The following is a 22,787-nucleotide window of genomic DNA, read 5'->3' on the forward strand; positions in this document are numbered from 1 at the left end:
TGAAAACAGGGCTTTTTCATATCTCTCTTGGACACATATATAACTGTAAATACTAAATAAAATTGGAAATCAGAATTATTTTCTATTTATTTTAGAATTAGTCATACTGTTTATGAATTTTATATAGTTAAAGGTATCCCAACATTTTTCCTCCCTTTTCTTTAACAACTAATCTACAGTGCTCCAAAATCTTGGGAAGCTATCCCTTTACAACTCTCACAGCTTTACATTTTGTGAAAATTCTGCATCAAAATATTTCATTGAACTTTTAGTTAATTCCTTGACAGCTCCTATTGCTCCCAAAGAGCATTTGGGCAAGGATTGTGGACCACAATGCCACCTTCAAATTTCAAATTAATTACATTACCTTTAAAAGAAAAGCTTGCTTGGAAAGAAATTGACCATATATATTTTTAAGTGTATAAGGAATCTGGCTTTTTTTCTACATTCATGAGAAATAGAGACTTAAGTAGATGAAAATAAAGCAAAATAAAAATATACACTTTTAAAATTTTAAGCAGAATTCACTGAAATGTAATCTTTAAAGGGATTTCATACAAAGAAACTATATATATATGCTTAGAATTTTTTATTTAGTTTTAATTCAACTCATCAGCCTAAGGTCATCCATGAAAACGTGTCTGCTTTTTAAGTTTCACATTAAGAGGAGTGCTTTCTATAAATAAAGAAGATGATAAATGTTTAAAAAGCCCAGTGTAGAGATTCTGAGTTTTCTTTCGGTAACTAGAGTCAAAATTAATTCTTGCTTTTCTGTTGGAGAAAATTTCATCTAATTACATTCAATTTATTCTGCAACTTTTTGGACAGCAAATCCTGATCACCAAAGAAAAAGCAGCTGTGTTGCCCTTGCCTCACAATTATAACAATAGTATTATTATGCAGTCAACAGAGTTTATGGAACCATGAAGTGGTTATATCCACTGGCTGTTTTCTGGCAGAGACACACCTAAAACTTTCTGAACTGCTGATAATATATGCCTTCTATTTCTAAGGATCTTCAAAGAAATAGATTCCACTGCTTCCTTCAGCAAGCCAATTTAGTATAACAGCTCTCAGAAGCAGAAAATTCTTTCTTATAACCCTTTATGCACTTTTATTAACTGTTTCTAAAACTGATTTTCCTGGTGCATTGTAAATATTATTTAAATACTTTCTTAGTTTGGTATAATCCACTTAAGTATTTTTAAAAACTACTAAAAATTGATCATTGTTTAATTAGTAGAAATATTCCCATAAACCATGCTTCCTCATAAGTAGTCTACGTTTCTCCCTCGGTATCTGCAAGGGATTGACTCCAGAACCCCCTACGAATACCAAAATCCAGGAATGTTCAAGTCCCTTATATGAAATGATGCAGTTTTTGCATATAACTCACATGTATGCTCCTTATCCTTTAAATCATCTCTATATTACTTATACTACCTAATACAACCTAAATTCTAGGTAAATACCTGTTATATTTTTTTATTCTGATTATTTTTTATTGTTGTCATGTTATTTTTATTGTCTTTTTTCTGAATGTATTTGATCCAAGCTTGCTTGAATTTTTAGATGCAAAACTTGTGAATACAGAAGACTGACTATGCTATCAAATTTATTTTTCTTACATTTCCTTTTCTAACTCATCCACATATATATTATTTTGAGCTTCAGTTATTCTTTAACCATCAGACTGTATCAATGGTATATAGCTTTAACTTATTAAGAATCAAGCCCTTTGTTTTTTATTAATTTCATTCTATTTGTGACCATGTAATTAATAAGCCACAGATGTTTATAATTCTAATCCAAAGTGCTATTTCATTTATTTTCCACATTTTTAGGGAAAGTTATACTGGTAAAAACTTTTAGAGGTTAGAAAGGCAGTTGAACATAGCAGGTATGATTTATAAGAATGCTACAGGCATACCTCAGAGATATTGCAGGTTTGGTTCCAGACTACCACAATAAAGCAAGCCATACATTTTTTTCCCAGTGCATATACAAGTTATCTTTGCACTACACTGTAATCTGTTCAGTGTGTAATTGCATTATGTCTTTAAAAAACAATGCACATGCCTTAATTTTAAAATAGTTTTCTAAAAAAGGGGGGTGTTTTGGGGGGTGGCGGGGACAGGCTCTCACTCTCTCTTCCAGGCTGGAGTCCAGTGGTGCAATCATGGCTCACTGCTGCCTTGACTTCCTGGACTCAAGTGATTCTCCCACCTCAGCCTCCCGAATAGCTGGGAATACAGGCATGCGCTATCACACCAGGCTAATTTTTATATTTTTTGTAGAGACAGGGTTTTGCCGTGTTGCCCAGGCTGGTCTTGAACTCCTGGGCTCAAGCATCTGCCTGCCTCGGCCTCCCAAAGTGCTGGGATTGCAGGTATAAGCCACCATACTGGCCTCCTTTTGATAGTGAAAGGTCTTACCTGGATGTTGATGGTTGCTAACATTCCGGGCAAGACCCTTTATTATGGCTGAAGATTGGGATAGCTGTGGCGATATATTGAAATAAGACAGCAAGGAATATTGCCACATCAATTGACTTGACTTGACAAAGTAAATTGGTTTTCAGTTTACTTTGCCCAGATTGGTCAAAGGATTCACTATCTGTATTTGTAAGGCAGATACTATTTGTAAGGCAGATACAGCCTTACAAAATACATTTCTTAAGTAGACTTGAAAGTTGATGGACTTTTCAAGTTAGAAGAGTTGATCCATGGACTACAGAAGGAATGTTATGTTGACAAGCATGAGAACAGCATGAATCTCCTTGTGTATCCTTATCACAGCTCTTGGATGACTAGGTATACTATAAGTGAGTATAATTTTTCCAAAGGAGTATTTTTTTTCTGGGCAGTAGGTCTCAACAGCAAATGTAAAATAGTCAGCAAATCATGCTGCAAACAGATATGCTGTCCTCTAGGCTTTGTTGTTTCATTTATAGAGCACAGGCAGAGTAGATTTAGCATAATTCTTAAGGGCCCTGGAATTATTTGAATGGTAAATGAGCATTGGCTTGAACCTAAAGTCACCAACTGCATTAGTCTCTAAAAAGAGAATCAGTGGTTCCTTTGAAGCTTTGAAGTGGGACATTGACTTTTCCTCTAGTTACAAAAATCCCAGGTGGCATCTTCTTCCAATTGAAGGCTGTTGTCTACACTGAAAATCTGTTGTTTAGCATAGTCACCTTCATCAATGATTTTAGCTAGAGCTTCTAGATCACTTGCTGCAGGTTTTCCATCACTACTTGCTGCTTCACTTTGCACTTCTGTGTTGCGTAGACAACTTCTTTCCTTAAACCTCATGAATCAACTTGCTATGCTAGTGTCAAACTTTTCTTCTGCAGCTTCCTCACCTCTGTCAGCCTTCATAGAACTGAAGAGAGTTAGGGCCTTTCTCTGGATTCAGCTTTGGCTTAAACAAATGTTGTAGTCAGTTTGATCTTCTATCCAGGCCACTAAAAGTTTGTCTGTATCAGCAACAAGGCTGTTTTTCTTTCTTGTCATTCGTGTATTCACCGCAGTAGCACTTTTAATTTGCTTCAAGAGCTTTTCCTTTGCATTCACAATTTGGCTAACTGTTGGGAGCAAGAGGCCTGGCTTTCAGCTTGTCTTGGCTTTTGACATGTCTTCCTTACTGTGCTTCATTATTTCTAGCCTTTGATTTGAACTGAGAGACATGTGACTCTTCCTTTCATGTGAACACTTAGAGGCGATTATAGGTTATTACTTAGCCTAATTTCAATATTGTATTTTGGGGGATTGGGAGGCCCAAGGAGAGGGAGAGAGACAGGGAAACAGCCAGGCAGTGGAGTATTCAGAACACACAACATGTATCAGTTGAGTGTGCTCTCTTATGTTCGGACAGTTCATGGCACCCCAGAACAATTACAATAGAAACATCAAAGATCACTGATTACAGATCACCATAACAGATATTATAATGAAAAAGTTTGAAATATTGTGACAGTTATCAAAATGTGACTCAGAGTCATGGAGTGAGCACATGCTGTGTGTGAAAACTGCACCAATGGACTTGCTCAGTGCAGAATTGTCACAAAACTTCAATTTGCAAAGTACAATAAAGCAAAGCACAATAAAATGAGGTATGCCTACATATAAGAACTCAAATTCACAGAACTGATTAAGGCTGATTTATTAACCACAACCGTGCATTCTACCAGCTGTGTGACCATGGGCAAATTGTTGATTTTTTTCACCCCCAATTTGTGTATCTTTAAAATTTGAGTGCTAATAATAATATAATTGTGAGGATTAAATGGAATAGATAATGTAAGTAATAAGCTTAGGTTCTTAGCACTGCCTAACATGTAATTCAATCAACAGATGACATAGTTATCCCACTCTGCAAAATAATTGAAAACAGGTTTCTTCATAGGAAGCTCAATTCTTAAAAAAGAACAATGAATTTGCTCATTCTGTTTATGCCAAACTTGTTTTACATCATTGTATCTGTTTTACTGCTGCTAAATTTTGTTCACATTGAAGTGTCCAAACAAGCAGTTTAGCGTTCATGTTTAAAAAATATGAAAATGTGATTTATACAGAAACCCCATTAGAAAACATTATACCAACGGTTATTAATCTGAGTCTCATAGAAACTATGTACATTCCAAATTTTGTTTTAAAATGTAGGGTATGCATGGACTGTTCTAAAATTTTAACTGAAGTCAACCACTATTATTTGGAGAAATATTCCATTTATAGGACAGAGTGATTTCAGGAATCTTCTTGGGATTAAATCTCTTTTATGTATACATCGATCAGATGTTTATTTGGTCTGAAAAACTGATTCAATATTTCCACTAGAAAAATAAAAAGAAACAGATAATTTTGTTCTATTAATGTTAGTTTTCTAGGTCTGCTATAACAAATTACCATAAACTGTGTAGCTTAAAATAACAAGTTTATTCTCTCACAGTTCTGGAGGCTAGAAGTCCAAAACTAAGTTGTTGGCAGAGCCTTGCTTTTTAAAGGCTGGTGGGGAGAATTTGTTCCTTTCGCTTGGCTGTGGTGTTGCCAGTAATTTTTGGCATTCCATGGCTTGTAGACATATTACTTCAATCTTTGCGTTCATCATCACGTGGCATTCTCCCTGTGTGTCTGTTTCTCTTCTGCTCTTCTTATAAGGATTGGATTAGGGCCTACCCTAATTCAGTACGACCTCATCTTAATTACATCTATAAAGACTATATTTCCAAATAAGTTCACGTTCATAGGTACTAGAGGTTAGGACTTGAACATATCTTTGGAGAAACATAATTCAAGCCATAACTCTATCATATATATATATATATAATATATAATACACATATATATGTGTGTGTATAAGTGTGTATATACGTGTGTGTATATATATGTGTGTGTGTATATATATATAACTGAGAATAGAATTAGAAAAGAAAAATGAATTTTGAAAACAAATTTCTTCTGTTCAGCCTCTGAAAAGATGTTATTTCACTTGTGATAAGACATGATCTATGACTAGATCTACATGTTTTGCCTAGTAATATCTGGCACCACCATTTCTTGGACATCGACAGTTCCTTAATCATTCATTTTCCTATCTACTCTCTAGCTTTATTTGTTAAAATTTAAAGCAATAGCTATCATTTTGCTTGCTTTGTTTACTTGACATCACAGTTTAAACAATAGGTTTGCAGATTCAAGATCACAGGATACATACTACATGCATCAACAAATGAAATGCCCTATGACTTTAGAGATGGTATAGCATTTATATTTATAATCATACTTATAGTTATACTGTGTAAATGAACTTAGGTAAGATTTCCTTTTCCATATTTGTTTAAACTAGGGCCATCTTTTATTATTATGGGTAAGAAATTAAGAAAAATTGTTGACATTTATGAGTAACGTTTATGGATAACATTTATGGGTTATATCATGGGTAAGAAATTAAGAAAAATTATTGACGTTTCAAAATGAACAAGTTTATTTTATTTACTTACACACACACACAAACACACACACACACATATTGAGATAGGGTCTTGCATTGTAGCCCAGGCTGGAGTGCAGTGGCATGAACGTGGCTCAGTGCAGCCTTAACCTCCTGATCCTCCCACATCAGCCTCCTGAGTAACTAGGACTACAGCTGCACGTCACCATGCCCAGCTAATTTTTGGATTTTTTGTAGAAATGGGGTCTTGCCCAGCCATCCCATTACTGGGGATATACCCAAAGGATTATAAATCATGCTGCTCTAAAGACACATGCACACGTATGTTTATTGCGGCACTATTCACAATAGCAAAGACTTAGAACCAACCCAAGTGTCCGTCAATGATAGACTGGATTAAGAAAATGTGGCACATATACACCATGGAATCCTATGCAGCCATAAAAAAGGATGAGTTCGTGTCCTTTATAGGGACATAGATGAAGCTGGAAACCATTATTCTGAGCAAACTATCGCAAGGACAGAAAACCAAACACCGCATGTTCTCACTCACAGGTGGGAATTGAACTATGAGAACACTTGGACACAGGGTGGGGAACACCACACACTGGGGCCTGTCGTGAGGCAGGGGGAGCGGGGAGGGATAGCATTAGGAGATATACCTAATGTAAATGATGAGTTAATGGGTGCAGCACACCAACATGGCACATGTATACATATGTAACAAACCTCCACATTATGCACATGTACCCTAGAACTTAAAGTATAATTAAAAAAAAAAAAAAAAGAAATGTGGTCTTGCCATGTTGCCCAGGCTGGTCTCAAACGCCTGGATTCAAGCAATCCTCCTGTTTCAGCCACCCAAAGTGCTGGGATTATAGGCATGAGCCACTGCACCCAACCTCATTATGAATTGTTAACATTAATTCAACTTCTTATTCTAGTAAAGCTCATTCTAGTGAAGACTCTTTCTAATCATTACTACATTTTTAGTATATATCTTCTTTTTGATCATGTCCCATATAGTATTCAGGCAATTGTCACAGATATTTCATGTAATAAAACTTACGTAGAACTAACTATTCTTTAGAAATTTCTCTGTTTCTTCAAGTTCACTGGCTGGTTTCTCTGCCATATCCAATGTGCTTTAAGCCTATCCAGTGAATTTTTCATCTTGATACTATACTTTTTAGTTTCCTAATTTGCATGTGATGCTTTTGAAAAATATTTGTTATGGTAAAATATATATAAAATTTTATCCATTTTTAGGTATACTTGGTTCTTTTTTATTGGTTTTATTTCTCTGCTGAAATGCTATTTGGGCATTTATTATGATGATCTTTTTCTTTATGTTCTTGGTAATAGCTGCCATAAGGTACATGTATGAATCATCTCAGAGTGTGTTCTATTGGCTGCTTTTTCTGTGGACTTTGGTTTATATTTTTCTGTTTCTTTACATTTCTAAGAAATTTTTTATTGTATATTAGATATAGATGACACACTGTAGAGACTCTAGATTCTGTTATCTTCTTCTGAAGAATATTGACCTTTTTTCTAGCAATTAAATCAGTAGCTGCTCACATTTATCTAGTGAAGGCTTGGTTTGATGTTTTGTTAGAGAGTGGATCTATTTTGGTTTTGTTCTTAATCCTTAGGTGACTTCCTTAGTATGGGGATATAATATTTACTCCTAAAATGTGGTCCTTTATGGATTTCTGTGGAAAGCCTGAGGTGTTACTAATATGCTTTTATTTGATGGGATTCAAACTCGAAACTCTTTGTCTCATGTAATGGGCAGTAGAAGAAATCCTTATTTTTGCTTTCCAGCTGTTACTTTCCACTGGGTTTTCTGGAGTCTTCCCCATGCATGTACAGTTTAGGTGCCAGCGTAGGTCAGAATCAATATACAAATATTGTAACTCCTCCTCTGTATTTTCTTCCTTTCTGGGCCCCCCCCCCCCACCCCGACCCTCGATTTTCGGCCATTCTCTCAACCCTGAATTCTGGCCTCTGATACTTCAAGCAAGTAAGACTGTGGCTTTCTGCTTAAGTTCTACTTGCTCATATACCATTGTACCTCAGGAGAGCCATGCAAATGTAGAATTATATGTTGCCCAGTGATGTTATCTTCTTTCAAGGGTCAAATCCTCACTCTTTCTATTTCTGCCTACATTTGGTCACTCTCTAGTATGTCTTCAAATAATTGTGTTTTGCTTATTGGCTTTAGTATTTTTTCACCATTTACAGTTATTATCAGTGGGAGAGTTAGTGTGATTTAAGTTATTGATTAATTACTTGAATTGAAATTACTGGGTCTTTTTACTTTCATATTTACCTGTTCGCTTTATTATTTCATTTCATCATTAGTGTAGTCACTTTGACCTAGGTTTGATTCCTGGTTCTGCTATTTATTACCGTGTTACTTCAAATTTCTGATCTTCAATGTTCCTGTATGTAAAGTGGAAATGATCATATGTATCTCAGAGTTGCTTTAGAATATTAAATGTGAAAATATACGTAAAGCATGTGACACATAACCTAGAAGTTGACTCTTGTAAATGCTACTTCCCTTTATTACCATAATTATTCTATAAGGTTGGAAGGTCAAATATTACTATATGGGATGAATTACTTAAGATCTTACTACTAGATACCAGAAGTACAGTTTAATTATATTAAATATGTAAGGTAAGTTTATGCCTGCCAGAGGTTCATTTCTATATTACATATATATGTATACATATATATACATATATATATATATTCATTTCTATATTATCACATCAAGAAGAATTAACTGCGATTCTGAGGAAAAATAGAAAAACAAGTAGGACATTATTGCATGGCCAGTGTTCTGGGCTGTGTCCTTTTTCTCTTCTGGGTACACTTAAAGCCAGCCCACTGTCAGGTCGCCAGAAGATATTACTGCAGTATTTCTTTTCTGTCAAAGAAGAACGAGTCTAAGGAAGTTTCTGATTTTAGAGCCAGATGGAATTTCCAGTGAGAAACCAGGCCCAGTGAAATAAATATGTGTGTATGTGATCAGTGAAGAATGTATTAAAAAACTACCACTATATAACGAGCTATTCTATCGTCAGAGTTTCCTTATGACTAAAAAGTGAGTGATTTGTACCCTTGCTAAACATGTAATTTTAGAAACTGCTTATTGAATGGTCTTTGCAATGAGTAGTTAACGTAAGTGGCTGTCCTGCCTATTAGAATCATATTTTGAATGTGTGTATGTATAGATTGTTTTGTGTTATTTTTAAGCAGTGCATAGGATTTTATGTGTGGGTTTCAAAAACATTTTGCTGTAGTGGAAGTAATGTTATGCTGAAGATAACAGGGGAAACTGGTTGAGGTTGCATTAACTCTCTCTGTAAGCATTATTACAGTTGCCATTCACATTTGTGCCTGTTCAAATAGAAGCCCATCAATCATGTAAACTTAGGGCCAGATCCTGATCTCTAATGCATAGCATGAATTGCTACATATCTTTTTTCCACCAAAAAAAAAAAAAAATGCTCAGTAACATCTGAGATTAAAATCTGTCCTTTCAAATTGATTTTATTTTTATCTAGACTAAGAAGCAAAGTATAGTGTCAGTCCTGTCAGGATGTGATTTCTTTTTTTATATATAATTCTTACAGAATCAAGTGTTTATGTATTTCTGTAATCATAATAATAGCTCTGAGAAATATAGAAAAATTTTTGTTATACTTTTTAAAATGGAATCTTTTTATCTCTATGCAATCACATGTGGATTGTAGGGAAAAGCTGTATTATTAAAAATAAATTACCTAAGGTTATAATATATGAAAAGCAAACAAACCTGTTTACGTAGATTATTCTGTTTATCAGAATATATTTTATATTTTCCATTAAAATTTAACAATCATATTAAACCTTACCAATAAAGTAAAATATTTAAAATAATAAAGCTATCTTGTTTTGGCATTTGTGTGAGGGTTTTTTTAAAGTTGTAAGATAATTGACAAAAAAATTGGAAGATAACATTTTTATTTAAATTTTTTCTTACCCAAGGAAAATTAGTTCAGTTTATGTATATTTTTATATTTAGCAGTGTATATTGAAAACTTGTTATGACCAAAGCTCCAGGCTAGACCTTTTTTGGGGACCCAAAAAGATGAATCTGATATCACCCTGCCTCAAAGAAGCATATAGTTTAGTAGGACAAACAAAAGCACACATATCACACATAGATAAGTATAGAGTGGAGAAACTGTCAGACTCTACTTCTTAGCACTATGATTCTATAGAAGAATCTGGCTATGTGTCTTTTTTTATGTGTATTTCTGAATTACAAGTGATCTTTAAGGGAACCTAGCATAGTGCCTGGAACATAATAGGTGTTCAAAAATGTTGAAAAAATGGGCGAATATTCTCTAGTGCCTGGGATAAGACAGCATGCTAGATGTAATGTGAGCCTATGTATGTATGTTAACTGTCTCTGCTGGAAAACAAAGTATTTTAGAATTAAACTGATTTTATCTGGCTTTCACCATTTTATAGAACAAAATAGGCAAATTATTTCTTTGAACTCTGGTTTCTTCATCTGTAAAGTGTGGTGACAATACCTATCTTATAAGTTTGTCATGAAGAGTGAATGAGATAATGTATATAAAGCTTATATTTTTATAGTGGCTATAAGAGTTTAGATTAGAAATTAGTGTTACAGTTACTATTACTATTATTTTTACTAATAAAGGGTGGGTAAAATTGCCACATTATGAGACAGTAGTTAAACCATAAGATTGACTTTGCATGTGTGTAAGAAGCAGAATTTTTATTTTGAATAGGTAGCCCTTCATTCAATCTATATTATGTGATTTTTTAAAAATTAAGGAAATATGTCATGAGCTATAAAATTAATTCATTATTTTACTTTGTACTTGATCATTTTGTCTTTGTATGTTGAAAACTCAAATAAGTACTTAGGAATTAGTATTTACTTTTTAAAAATGTATTCATTCAACAAATATTTACTGAGTGCTATTTGCCAAGCATTGTAATGGGCACTGGTGACAGCAATAAACAAGGCTGATGAAGTCTCTGCCCTCAAAAAGTTTACCTTTTCTGTTTCATTTTTAATGGACCTGGATTTGCAGGTCTGGCCCTTCAAAGCTGGTTCACAGATGATTAATGGTGTCCTAAACAGTGTGCTTGAGATGTAGGGAGTAGTTGTCACAGGAGTGAGACATGCGAGGTTTTTTTCCTATGACCCATGAATCATAACCAGGCCAGATACCAAGTGTAAAAAGTTACTACATTCAAGCCCACATTCCTGGAAATTATATGTAATTGTTCTCCTTTGTCATCTTAAAGAAAAGATAAATTTTAGAGCATGCTTTACAAAATTATGAGGGCCTAGGTACAAATGAATAACAGAGTTAGTTAAGGAAGGCACATGATCACTATTGAATCTAACTTGTTAGCAATATTGTACTTAGAAGTTGAGCACTGTGGCTCACACTTGTAATCCCAGCAGTTTGGAAGACTGAGGCAGGAGGATGGCTTGAGCTTAGGATTCAAAACCAGCCTGGGAAACATAGTGAGACCCTGTCTCTACAAAAATTTTATTTTGATTTTTTAAGACAGAGTCTCGCACCGTTGCCCAGGCTGGAGTGCAGTGGCGCTATCTCAGCTCACTGCAACCTCCGCCTCCTGGGTTTAAGCGATTCTCCTGCCTCAGCCTCCCGAGCAGCTGAGATTACAGGCGCCCACCACCATGCCCGGCTAATGTTTTGTATTTTTAATAGAGACGGGGCAAAAAAAAAATTTTTAATTAGCTGAGTGTGGTGGTGTGTGCCGACTTGTGCCTGTGGTCCTAGCTACTCAGGAGGCTGCAGTGGGAAGATGGGTTGAGCCCTGGATGCTGAGGCTGCAGTGAGCTCTGATTGTACCACACTGCATTCCATCCTGGGAGACAGAGTGAGACCCTGTTTCAAAAAATAGATATCTATATATTACTTTAAGTATAAAGAATTAAGTTTCTTTTTATCTTTTGAGTATTAGAAAACCTTGGGCTTTGGGCTGATACCTAGGTTCACAGTTATTTTCTGTTTGGAAATTTTCTTCTATCTCTCCCACCATTAATCACCTTATAGCTAAGTTTATGGTAAAAACATTCTACTAAGCAGAATAGACTATCACTTCTTATTTTCTATGCTTTCCTGTTTGTTTACATGAGACATTAAGTAAACTAAGAGGATACAGTTTTCTTGCTAATTTAATTTCTTACTAATAGGAGAATTGGGGCAAGTTTACTTAATCTCTTTTGCTTAGCTGTAAAGTATAGATGATAATATTAAACTGATTGGTATGTGATTCAGATTTCAAAATGAAAATGAAGTCGTAGGATACATGAGGTTTCATGTAGTTATTATTGGCAAGAAGAGAGATAATCATTAATGATAGAAATTGCTGTTAATTGAGCATTTTTAAGTGCCCTATGCTACATATAGATTATAGTTAGGCCTCAAAATAAATCTGCATGATAGGAATCATTATTTCCAGATTCTGTATAAAGGAATATACTCTAAAGAACATTAACTGACTCGCCCAAGGACTTTCAAGTTAGTCAGTTAGTGAGCCAGAATTCAAATTGGGATTTGTATGTATCGGAATCCAGCACTCATGACATTACATTGCCTTTCTTGGGTGCTAAAACACAGAGTGGAGTGAAAATGCACATGCAACCTTAGATTCTCTATTATGGCCTTACTCTTTTCTTCTTTTAAAATTTTTATTCATGTATCATGTGTACATGTTAAATAGTACTGAGTGCCCCAACCCTTGGAATTCATCTACAGATAACTGCTTTTAATTGTGCCTAGCCAGGCACAGTGGCTCATGCCTGTAATCCCAGCACTTTGGGAGGCTGAGGCGGGTGGATCTTGAGGTCAGGAGTTCAAGACCAGCCTAGCCAAGATGGTGAAACCCCACCTCTACTAAAAATACAAAAATTAGCGTGGTGGCAGGCACCTATAATCCCAGCTACTCAGGAGGCTGAGGCAGGAGAATTGTTTGAACCTGGGGGGCACAGGTTGCAGTGAGCCGAAACTGCGCCACTGCACTCCAGCCTGGGTGACAGAGTGAGACTCCATCTCAAAAAAAAAAAACAAAAACAAGAAAATTGTTTGCTACTGTTCAGGTACCTGTTTCTAAATATGTTTTTTTTTTAACTGCTATCTCTAGGTTTACCAATATGAGACATTATAGAAAGAAGTTATAGATCATTTGTCTATTATCACGGATGATTACTTAGCATACTTTTACCACCTAGTACCTCTTTGTTATCCCATCCTTGAAATATAGTTAGTTAAACCAAAGACAAATGTTTACCTTATTGATGTTATATAAATATTATTCTCTGTAACACCAAATAGTTATAATTACATTTCCTTTCTTGTAAAGCTTTTTTTTAAATTGTCTAGAATTTTTCTCTCATTCTGTCATCAGCTTTTTATAATATAGAAAAAAAAACTTCCACCTATTTCTTTTCCTGTCTCTATCACTATTTCTTGAAACCATGGTTGATATAAATATTACTTTTTATTCAGTTTGTTTCTTGAATAAATTTTGCAGCAGATTTTCTTGCAGACTCTATGACTTATCTCTGTCAGAAATCAATTTTAGTTCTTAAAGAGCCTCTGTCCTTGTTTCCAAAAGTTTACCAAAAACTACATTTGAGCCATTTTTGAATAAAATACACAAGCTTTAAAACAAACATTGGCAATCTTTTTTTCACATCAAATAACCTTTATGGTAGGAGGAATATTTTAATCAGGCCATCCTTTAAATAAGTTACCATGGGTTTTCAGCACATAGCCAGAGAAGTAGTAGCCCAAAGCCAGTTCAGATATTGAGTTCCTTTAACAAGCATAACAGCTACATAGGGACATTCTAAATTTAAGCTTGTACAGCATATTGAATGGTGGTATACGGTGGTAAGTCCACTGAGCCTAACAATTTATAAAATTATAAATATTATATAAGAGCCAACAATTAACAGTGTCTTTTCCTTGGGGTTATGTGGAGGGTGGGATGGGGGCTACAACTTTTTACTTTTATACTTCCATACCATTTGAATTTTTTTCAAAATGAGTATTTGTTTCTTTTTGAAACCAGAAAGAAAAAGGATTAAAGATATTCTAAAAGAAACAACGTAAAGGATAAAGCTGAGGGAAAAATAAAATAAAATTTAAACTTTATGTCTTGGTAGTATGGTGAACTTAGGTACCCTGACATCTCATGATAAACAACTAAAAATAATGTGAAATATAAAAATAGTGTTTATATGCAACTATGAACTGGAAAGATGGCAAATACTAAAAGGCTAAAACAAACAAACACAAACCCTACATAAAAGTAGTGTTCAGAGAGTTAAGCCTTAAGGATACCTGCTGAACCTGGTAAATTCTGGGTTACAATTTTGTTTTCATGGCCTCCTATTGAAAGAGTAACAGGAGACAGTCAAAATCCTGGACACATCCAAGGTGGAGAGTCTATACTTAAGGTCCCCTCAGTATGGACGTCCAAATATCTACATCTTTATTGGAAGGGTACCTAGTAAAATCAGCTATCACTTCCCATGACACTGCAAGGAAAATTGGTTAATTTAAACCTTGACATTGAGCATAGGAATGAAATATCTCTTTGATCATTTGAATATCAAGCTGGTATTGTGGGTTTGCTATTGAAGTTCACACTACATAAGTGACACCAAAAAACAAAACAAAACAAAACAAAAAACAAAAATTAAAGCCAAGAACTTAAGGTAGTCCCACATAGCTGGCAGAAGCAAACATAAATTCTCATTGAAGGAATCTACCTTCAATATAGGACCCCAAAAATTTCCACAGGTAAAATTCCCCCAAAATATGAATTTACTGTCAAAAATTATAAACCAAGGCATCATGAATGAGTGTCAGAAACCATGTTCCAAAGAAGCAGACTCATAAATATTTTATATATTAAAAATTATCAGGGAGAATATAAAATGTCTGTTTAATAAAGAAATATGAGATTAAAGATAATGATATGACATTCTTGAGGAAGAAGAATAAAGTAGGGAGACTTATAAGATATGAAGATTAATATAACACTTTAGTGATTAGTAGAGTGTGATACTGGTAAAAGATAGACAGACTGACCAGTGGAACAAAATAGATTGCTTAGAGACATCTATCTATAGGTGGTAAGTTGGTATATAAAAGAGCTAGCATTAGGATAAGGGTTGACTTTTCGATAAGTATACTGGGATCATTGATTATCCATTAAGAGGAAAATGAAATTTGACCCCTACTTTATATCATATGTAAATATCAACTCTAAGTGGAGTAGAGACTTAAATATGAAAAGCAAAACTATACAAATTTTAGGAGAACATCTTTCAAGTAGAGAGAAAATGAAAAAGCCCATTAAGGAAAATATTGTTAAATTTTATTGAATTACAGTTGTGATATTCTTTTCATCAAGAGTCACCTTAAAAAGAATGAAAAGACAAGTTGCAAATTAGAGAAGATATTCACAATATATGTAATTGAAAAAGAATTATTACAAGTTAATATAAAAAAGACAAAATTGGAAATTTGGCAAAGACTTTTTGTGTCTTAATCTGACTTTGCTTTCCAATAACCCTTTATTTCTGATCATCTCAACCTGTTTGACCACCTGCCTACCCATAAAAGGGGCAAAATCCACTGCCATGAGTTCTTCAGTTATTGTTTTGGAAAAAACAATAAGTAAAATAATTAAAAGGAAAATTTAAATCAGCATACTGAAAAAGTTACTCCTGAGCTTACTCACTTTCATATCTTTTTCTCTACCCCCACACAATTTATTTTTCTCTTCTCTCAGCTTCTGACCTTTGACACAGTTCATTACATTGCATTCACTCTTCTTGTGTAGTATCAGGTAGATACTGTACTATATACTGGAGAATTACTACTGATAGTTTTCCCCTGACGTGATTTATATAAATATATATCATTTTTGTGTTGATAAGTCTTTTAAAATTGTACTTCTTTTTAATTGTGAATTTTGTGGGCAGTATTATTACTTACCTCACTCTTTCCTCCTCCTTTCTATTACCATCTAAATCAGTTGTTCTCATCCAGGGGAATTTTGCCTCCTAAAGGAACATTTGACAATATCTGGAGACATTCTCAATTGCCATTACTGGTGGGGTTTGACTGCAGGCCAGGGATGCTGCTTCACATCCGACAGTGCACAGGATAACCCTCCACAGCAAAGTATTATATAAAATGTAAATAGTGCCGCAGTTGGAAACTCAGCTGTTAACTTTTTTTTGCTACTTTCTTATTATGCTTGTCTTCTGTTTTTGGCTCTACCTCTTATAACTACCCTTGTAGACCCACTCATCTTCCTAATACAATAAAGAATATGTTCTCATTTGGCTACTACAATTAATATATAGCCATAAGATACAACTTTTTCAAACAAGATCATGTCTTTTGTGGGAACATGGATGGAGCTGGAGGCCATTATCCTTAGCAAACTAATGCAGGAACAGAAAACCAAATACCACATGTTCTCACTTATAAGTGGGCACTAAATGATGAGAACACATGGACACAAAGAGGGTAACAACATATACTGGGGCCTACTTGAGGGCGGAGGTTGGAAGGAGGGAGAGGATCAGAAAAAAATAACTACTGGGTGACAGCAATAATCTGTACAACCAATCCCTGTGACACAAGTTTACCTGTGTAACAAACCTGCACATGGACCCCTGAACCTTTTTCTTTGCTGAGCCCCACAGAATAGTACTGAAAGTGGAGAATGGATTGGCAGAAACAGGTTTAATTGAAGATAACTAGGGCTTTTCTGCTCTTGAAGATCAGGGCTTTTTCTCCATAGAGATTATGAAATTTAGACCAATTAACGTAATATGATGAAAAACTTCACCAGCTAGTAATCTTACCTTGTTTTTCTTTTCTGGACTTTATGGAAAAGAAACATTTAATGAGTGGCTAGTTTTATGTGCTAGTCATTATACTATGGTGGTGCATTCAGAGAGCTAGCTTGTTAATTCTCAGAACAACTTTAAGAGAAATGTTATTATTCTTATTTCACAGAAAAGAAAGCTGGGACTTAAAAGAAAAGTAGATGTAAATGCCTTGCCCAATGTCACTCAGAGGAGCCTGATCCCAAGTTTTCTAACTCAAGTTTAGTGTTCTTTCTGCCGCCCTATTTTGCCACTTTATCACTTGCAGCATGCATGCCTGTTTCATCTAGTTCTTTTTAAAGTTTTTGCTATCTAGAAAATAAATTATTTTTAAAATAGTGGGGTTTTTTAATATGGTTTTTTTTTTTTCGCTTTTTTCATTTTTTACCCGACACAATTCAGAGTGCCTAGTATAGTGCTATAGGTCCTAAAAAACGATAAATATTCTTTAAAAATAAAAAAGGGTGTTGGGCAAAAGGGTACAAAGAGGAAAGGCAGGAGTGCCTGACCTCTTCAGAACAGTGCGAGAAGTCTGCCAGAGCAGTTATTTTATAACAAAAAGGGTTAGATTTTTCAGTCTAAATAAGGACTTAGTTAACATTTCCATTTGACTCGAGAAATACTGTACTTCAGAAGCCTTTGTTACTTGATGTATTTGAATCATTTATTTAATGGATTTTTTTCCGGTTGCAGTGAGGTTAAATGTCATAATAAGAAAGGCAAGAATTCCCATGCATTATGGGCTTACATGTGACTCATCATTCTTATCATCAAAATACAACATGATTGGTCTTCATTTTCATAATTTTGTTTTACAATGAGAAAAAAGCATTTGAAAGTATTTAATACCCATTTATGATATTAAAAATAAAGTTCTCAGTAACTTATACCTCATAAGCCAAAGTAGAATGGCTAACATAAATTTATTCATAGTATACATTTTACGTAATTCCTATTCAATTGAAAATACCTCTCGGTCATAATTCTTGAAGAGTTGTTATTTTTCAGAGTCATTCCTTTATATTTTAAGGTGTTCCAAATTCTGCGTATTTAGTTAAATGTTAGTATGTGTAAAAATGTTTAAAAGATAACATTTAGCAAATGTACCTGTGGTCAACAATTAATGCAATTGTTGACTTTTCTAACATTTGACTACTGTATGTCCAAAAAGACGGGTCAGTTTGAGAGGGAAAGAAGTAATCTTTGCAATTTCCCTGCCTTGCTATCATGAGTGAGATAATTGTATTAGGTAAATGAGTACATTTTAGAAGTTACATGAATAATCCAACTCAAAATGATTCTCAGCCAAGTGTGGTAAATTTTGTTTTCCTGCACCTCACTCCTGCCAGAGACAGTTTGGAAATGTGTAGAGGCATTGTTGGCTGCCACAGTGATTGGAGAGAGAGAGCTATCAAGAGGGTCCAGGAATATAACATTTCCAGTGGAGCAGGGGATAGTTCCATAGAACAAAGACTTTTGCTATCCAGAATATCTGAAGTGTCCTTATTAAGAAACACTGTCTGGTCACGGTGACTCACGCCTGTAATCCCAGCACTTTGGGTGGGTGAGGTAGGCTGATTGCTTGAGCCCAGGAGTTCAAGACCAGCCTGAACAAAGCTAGACACCCTCTCTACAAAATACAAAAAAAATAGCCAGGCATGGTGGTGTGCACCTGTAGTCCCAGCTACTGGGGAGACTGAAATGGGAGGATCACCTGATCCCGGAGAAGTTAAGGTTGCAGTGAACCCAGATCATGCCACTGCACTCCAGCCTGGGTAAAAGAGTGAGATCCTGTCTCAAAAGGAAAAAAAGAAACACTGACAGATAAAGACTCATATTCTAGTTATGAATAGATGTGAAATACCAGATACCACGTATCTTTATGGAAAACCTCTGCAAGTTAGTGGATCTTTAAGTGGATCTGTCTCCCAGGCTGGAGTGCAATGGTGCAATCATGGCTCACTGCAGCCTCACCTCCCAGGCTCAGGTAATCCTCCTGCCTCAGCCTCCCACGTAGCTGGGACTGCAGGCATGCACCATGATGCCCAGCTAATTTTTGTATTTTTTGTAGAGACAGGATCTCACCATGTTAGCCAGGCTGGTCTCAGACTCCTGAGCTCAAGCAATTTGCCTGCCTCAGCCTCCCAAAGTGCTGAGATTCCAACAATGAGCCACTGTACCCAGCCTGGATAATATTTTAAATTTAACAAATATCTAGCCATGAGCATGTTTATTGGAAGAATCGCATTTACCCACGTCATCATGGCATTGTGGTGTCTGAAGAATGTGTCTTGAACTATTGTTATGGACATTTTTCTCTAGTGTTCACTTTTTAAAAGAAGGCCCAGAAATGGAAATAGGGACTTAATCTCCTATTATGAGGAGATTATTAGGGTTTGGATTCTGAAACTCAGCAGTAAAAATTGGCTTAGATCTAGGTAAAAAGACTCACCTAATGGCCTAGTACTTCATGCAAAAGGTCAAAATAAAAAGCAGAGGGAACTCTACTAGGAGATTGTAATACCATCATCTTCACCACAGACTGAGATAATTGATAAAGAATTGAAATATATTGACCTCCTACTCTTTCCTAGGCATTGAAAAAAGACCTTTATATGTAGTTATTGATTTATTTGTACAATAAAATTTCCCTGTCATGTACAATAGGAAAACTGCTGGGGAAATATATAGCTCTTACAATCCAGGGACATCAAGTATGATGATGGAGACAGAGAAGCAGTCAGTTGTAACTATATATGTTACAAATGCTATGATATGTAGTACATATTGGTTGCCATGGGGGCATATACAGGCATACCTCAGAGATACTGTAGGTTCAGTTTCAAACCACCCCAGTGAAGCAAATGTTGCAGTAAAGTGAACCATAGGATTTGTTTTGTTTTCCCAATGCATATAAAAGTTATCTTTATTCTATACTGTAGTCTATTAAATATGCAGTCTCATTATATCTTTAAAAGCTATTGTCAGGTTCTAACTGAGGTCCGAGGGGAGTCAGTGGGTGAGTGGCAGGTAGCTGGAAAAACACTCAAGGAATTGTAGACAGTTTCAACATGGCTTTACTCTCTCTGTGGGCATGAGCAAGCCATATGTGCAGCATTAGCAGGGTAATTATACCTTTTACAGACAATAGTGGCTCCAAGCCAAGCACGAGCTCATGTGGGTGATCACCTAATGTGACTCACGTGACATGGTTACATAAATTTGCGGGGTTGTAAACCTGCACTCCAAACCCACTGAGTCATGCTGTGCTGGAAGTCTATCCCAGCCTACTCCTGACTAAAGCACAGCCATTTCCCTTACTTTCCACCCTCTAGGCCAGGGGCATCCTCTGGGCAGAAACACATACCCATAGGGCAGAGCCCTGAATCCATAACTCACAACAACAATACAGAGAGCAACAGCTCACTACCAGGATCCCAGCTATGCTACTCATGACTATTAGGGCCTAGCATAGGCCAGAGCCTAGGGATGCCCACCCTCTCTGCAGGGGTTCATCAGCAAGGCTCTTGACTGCCTTAATCTCCCATGACACCCCTTGCAGGGCCGCTGTTCTTTTCTGCTGATTGTTAGGGATAAAGGTACAACATTGTGTTCCTAAAAGGGCACAGGTGCCTCCTTAGGCAGCAGTTACTATGTCTAAGGCCATTGGGTTTGCAACACCACCCTTCTGATCTGATCAACCTCATCTGTTAATAGGAGGAGGCCACTCAGGTGGAATTCAGAACCTGAGTGGTGTGCTGTGCAAGAACAGTAACTTGTAATTCTACAGTTATGACACCTGCTCCAGGGATAGTCATTGTCAAGGGGTAGAACCACCAGGGGGCTCATCACACTCGCAGAAGCTGAGAGCATAGCACCTCCCATTTATGCAGGCATCTGGGCAACATGGGGAGAACAGTGGCAGGTACATAAGGTCACTCCCAGGTACAATGTCTGCTGGTAGGTAAGGCCACCCTGTGTCCTCACAGACCCATAAACTCCTAGGGGGGCACAAAATCCATTGGGGGCCAACCTTGGTGGGACCGCTTGTTCTACCATATGTTCAGTGTGATGACATGTGTTATGTTTACACAGGCTGTGATGGGTATCCATCCCACACAGTGGTGTTACCCCAGTGTTGCTCTATGCACTGCTTTGCTTGGGCTGGGGCTACTACATGTTCCCCCACTAGCCAGCCCCACCCATCATAAACACTATGGGCCAGCCAGGGGGCAGGCATGCTGTGGGTCTTGAAATGTCCTTTGTCCAAAGCTTGCTGCATCATGTTCCAGGCATTGTTATGGAACCCCAAGTCTCCAGCATGTCCAGTTCTCTGCAGATGCTGAATGCATGTGCCAAGGCACAGCTGCTGCTGGAAGGGTGGTACAGACCAACAGCTGGAAACATTGGTCATCTCAGCATAGGTGTGGGCCCAGTCCACAATGCAGTTGGAGCATGTTAACCTACGGTCAAAATGACAGAGCAGGCACAGGTACTAACAAAGGTAGATCATGTCCCTCAGGCAACATAGAGGCGAACTTTTCATCCCGGGATAACAATGCAGCTGCCAAGGGCTTCTGCCCTGGGCGATGGTACCACACCTTCTCAGCTCCCCATGGTTCCTTTGGGTCCTGTATCTGTGCCAAAGTCACAGGGGAGCTCATAATAGGCCACACAGACAGTACATGTGTCCCCCGGAGAAGGGCTCTTTCCCTGGCCATTCCCCTGTGAGCAGTCAACCACGGGGCCATGTATTGAACACCCAAGGAGTAACATGCAAGTCATACTGTAGGCCTTTCCCCCAGGGAGCTACAATGGCCAACCACTGGCAATGGGGAGCTTGGAGGGTCCATGGCCACAGCCAGGTTTTCTATTCCCCTGCCTTCAGGTGCACTAGGTCAGGTAACAACAGGTTACCATTCATCGCCATACCTGGTTGGAGGAGGTCATCCTTAGTGTGTATCTACAACTGAGCCTGTTGTAACAAAACCTCCACCAGGGCCGTGCTGCCTTTCTGTGGCTGTTCATTTGAGGTTTAGAGCACCAGGTCCAGCCTGGAACTCCAGCCCCACAAAGACAGGAGTGTGACATGCAAGTATAACCCATTCTTCAAGAGCCCATTATATTGCCCAATCATACCTGCAGCTTGCGGGTTGTATGGCACACGGAATCTCCACTTTATGTCCATTTGTTGTGCCCAGTGTTGTAGGTGTCATCCAGTGAAATGTGTTCTATCAGTCTCAACGGCCAGAGAGCGACCATACAGGGGATATAAGTGTTTCAGGGCCTGGATGGTGTTCTGTTGGTCAGCCACCCTGCAAGTGTAGGTGAACAACAGGCCTGTGGCTGTGTCCACATCTGTTAGCACATGCGTATACCCTTGTGACTTTGGCAGCGGCCCGATGTAGTCTATTTGCCACCTGGTCAAGGGCACTCGCCCTGTTGTTACTTGTTGTGTAACATTGGACAGCTGCCTCTGTTTAGGGCGTGCCTGAGCACACGCCAGGCATTTCTGAAAAGCCTCCCAAATGTCTTGCATGGGCAGGGACAGACCGCAACGTGTATAGACATGTTGTATCAGTTTACCCCCTGCATGTCCCAGTTTCCAGTGTAGCCACAAGGCCACATCTCATGTAGGTGCCGACTCTAACCATTGGACCTTGGCCAAGCATCATTGCCGGGGGTGGCCAAAGGCATATGGCCTGACACATGATAAACAGTTACCTGTTTCTGATGACCCATTTCCCAGAGGTCTTGCCACATGGCTTGACCCCAAATGGGTTGGTGGCCGACTAGCAACTTCTGTATTTTCCAGGTAGTTAGCCACAAAGTTAAGCCTTGG

The 22,787-nt window shown here is 37.2% G+C and overlaps 1 protein-coding gene across 23 annotated transcripts in view; it reads left to right on the forward strand.

Moving 5' to 3' along the window:
- MBD5 (methyl-CpG binding domain protein 5) overlaps window positions 1-22,787 on the forward strand; it is a 475,596-nt gene that overhangs the window by 208,746 nt on the left and 244,063 nt on the right. The gene's annotated exons all lie outside the window — the stretch shown is intronic.

This window comes from Pongo abelii, chromosome 11 (genome assembly GCF_028885655.2).
Source record: "Pongo abelii isolate AG06213 chromosome 11, NHGRI_mPonAbe1-v2.0_pri, whole genome shotgun sequence".
Taxonomy (NCBI): Eukaryota; Metazoa; Chordata; class Mammalia; order Primates; family Hominidae; genus Pongo; species Pongo abelii.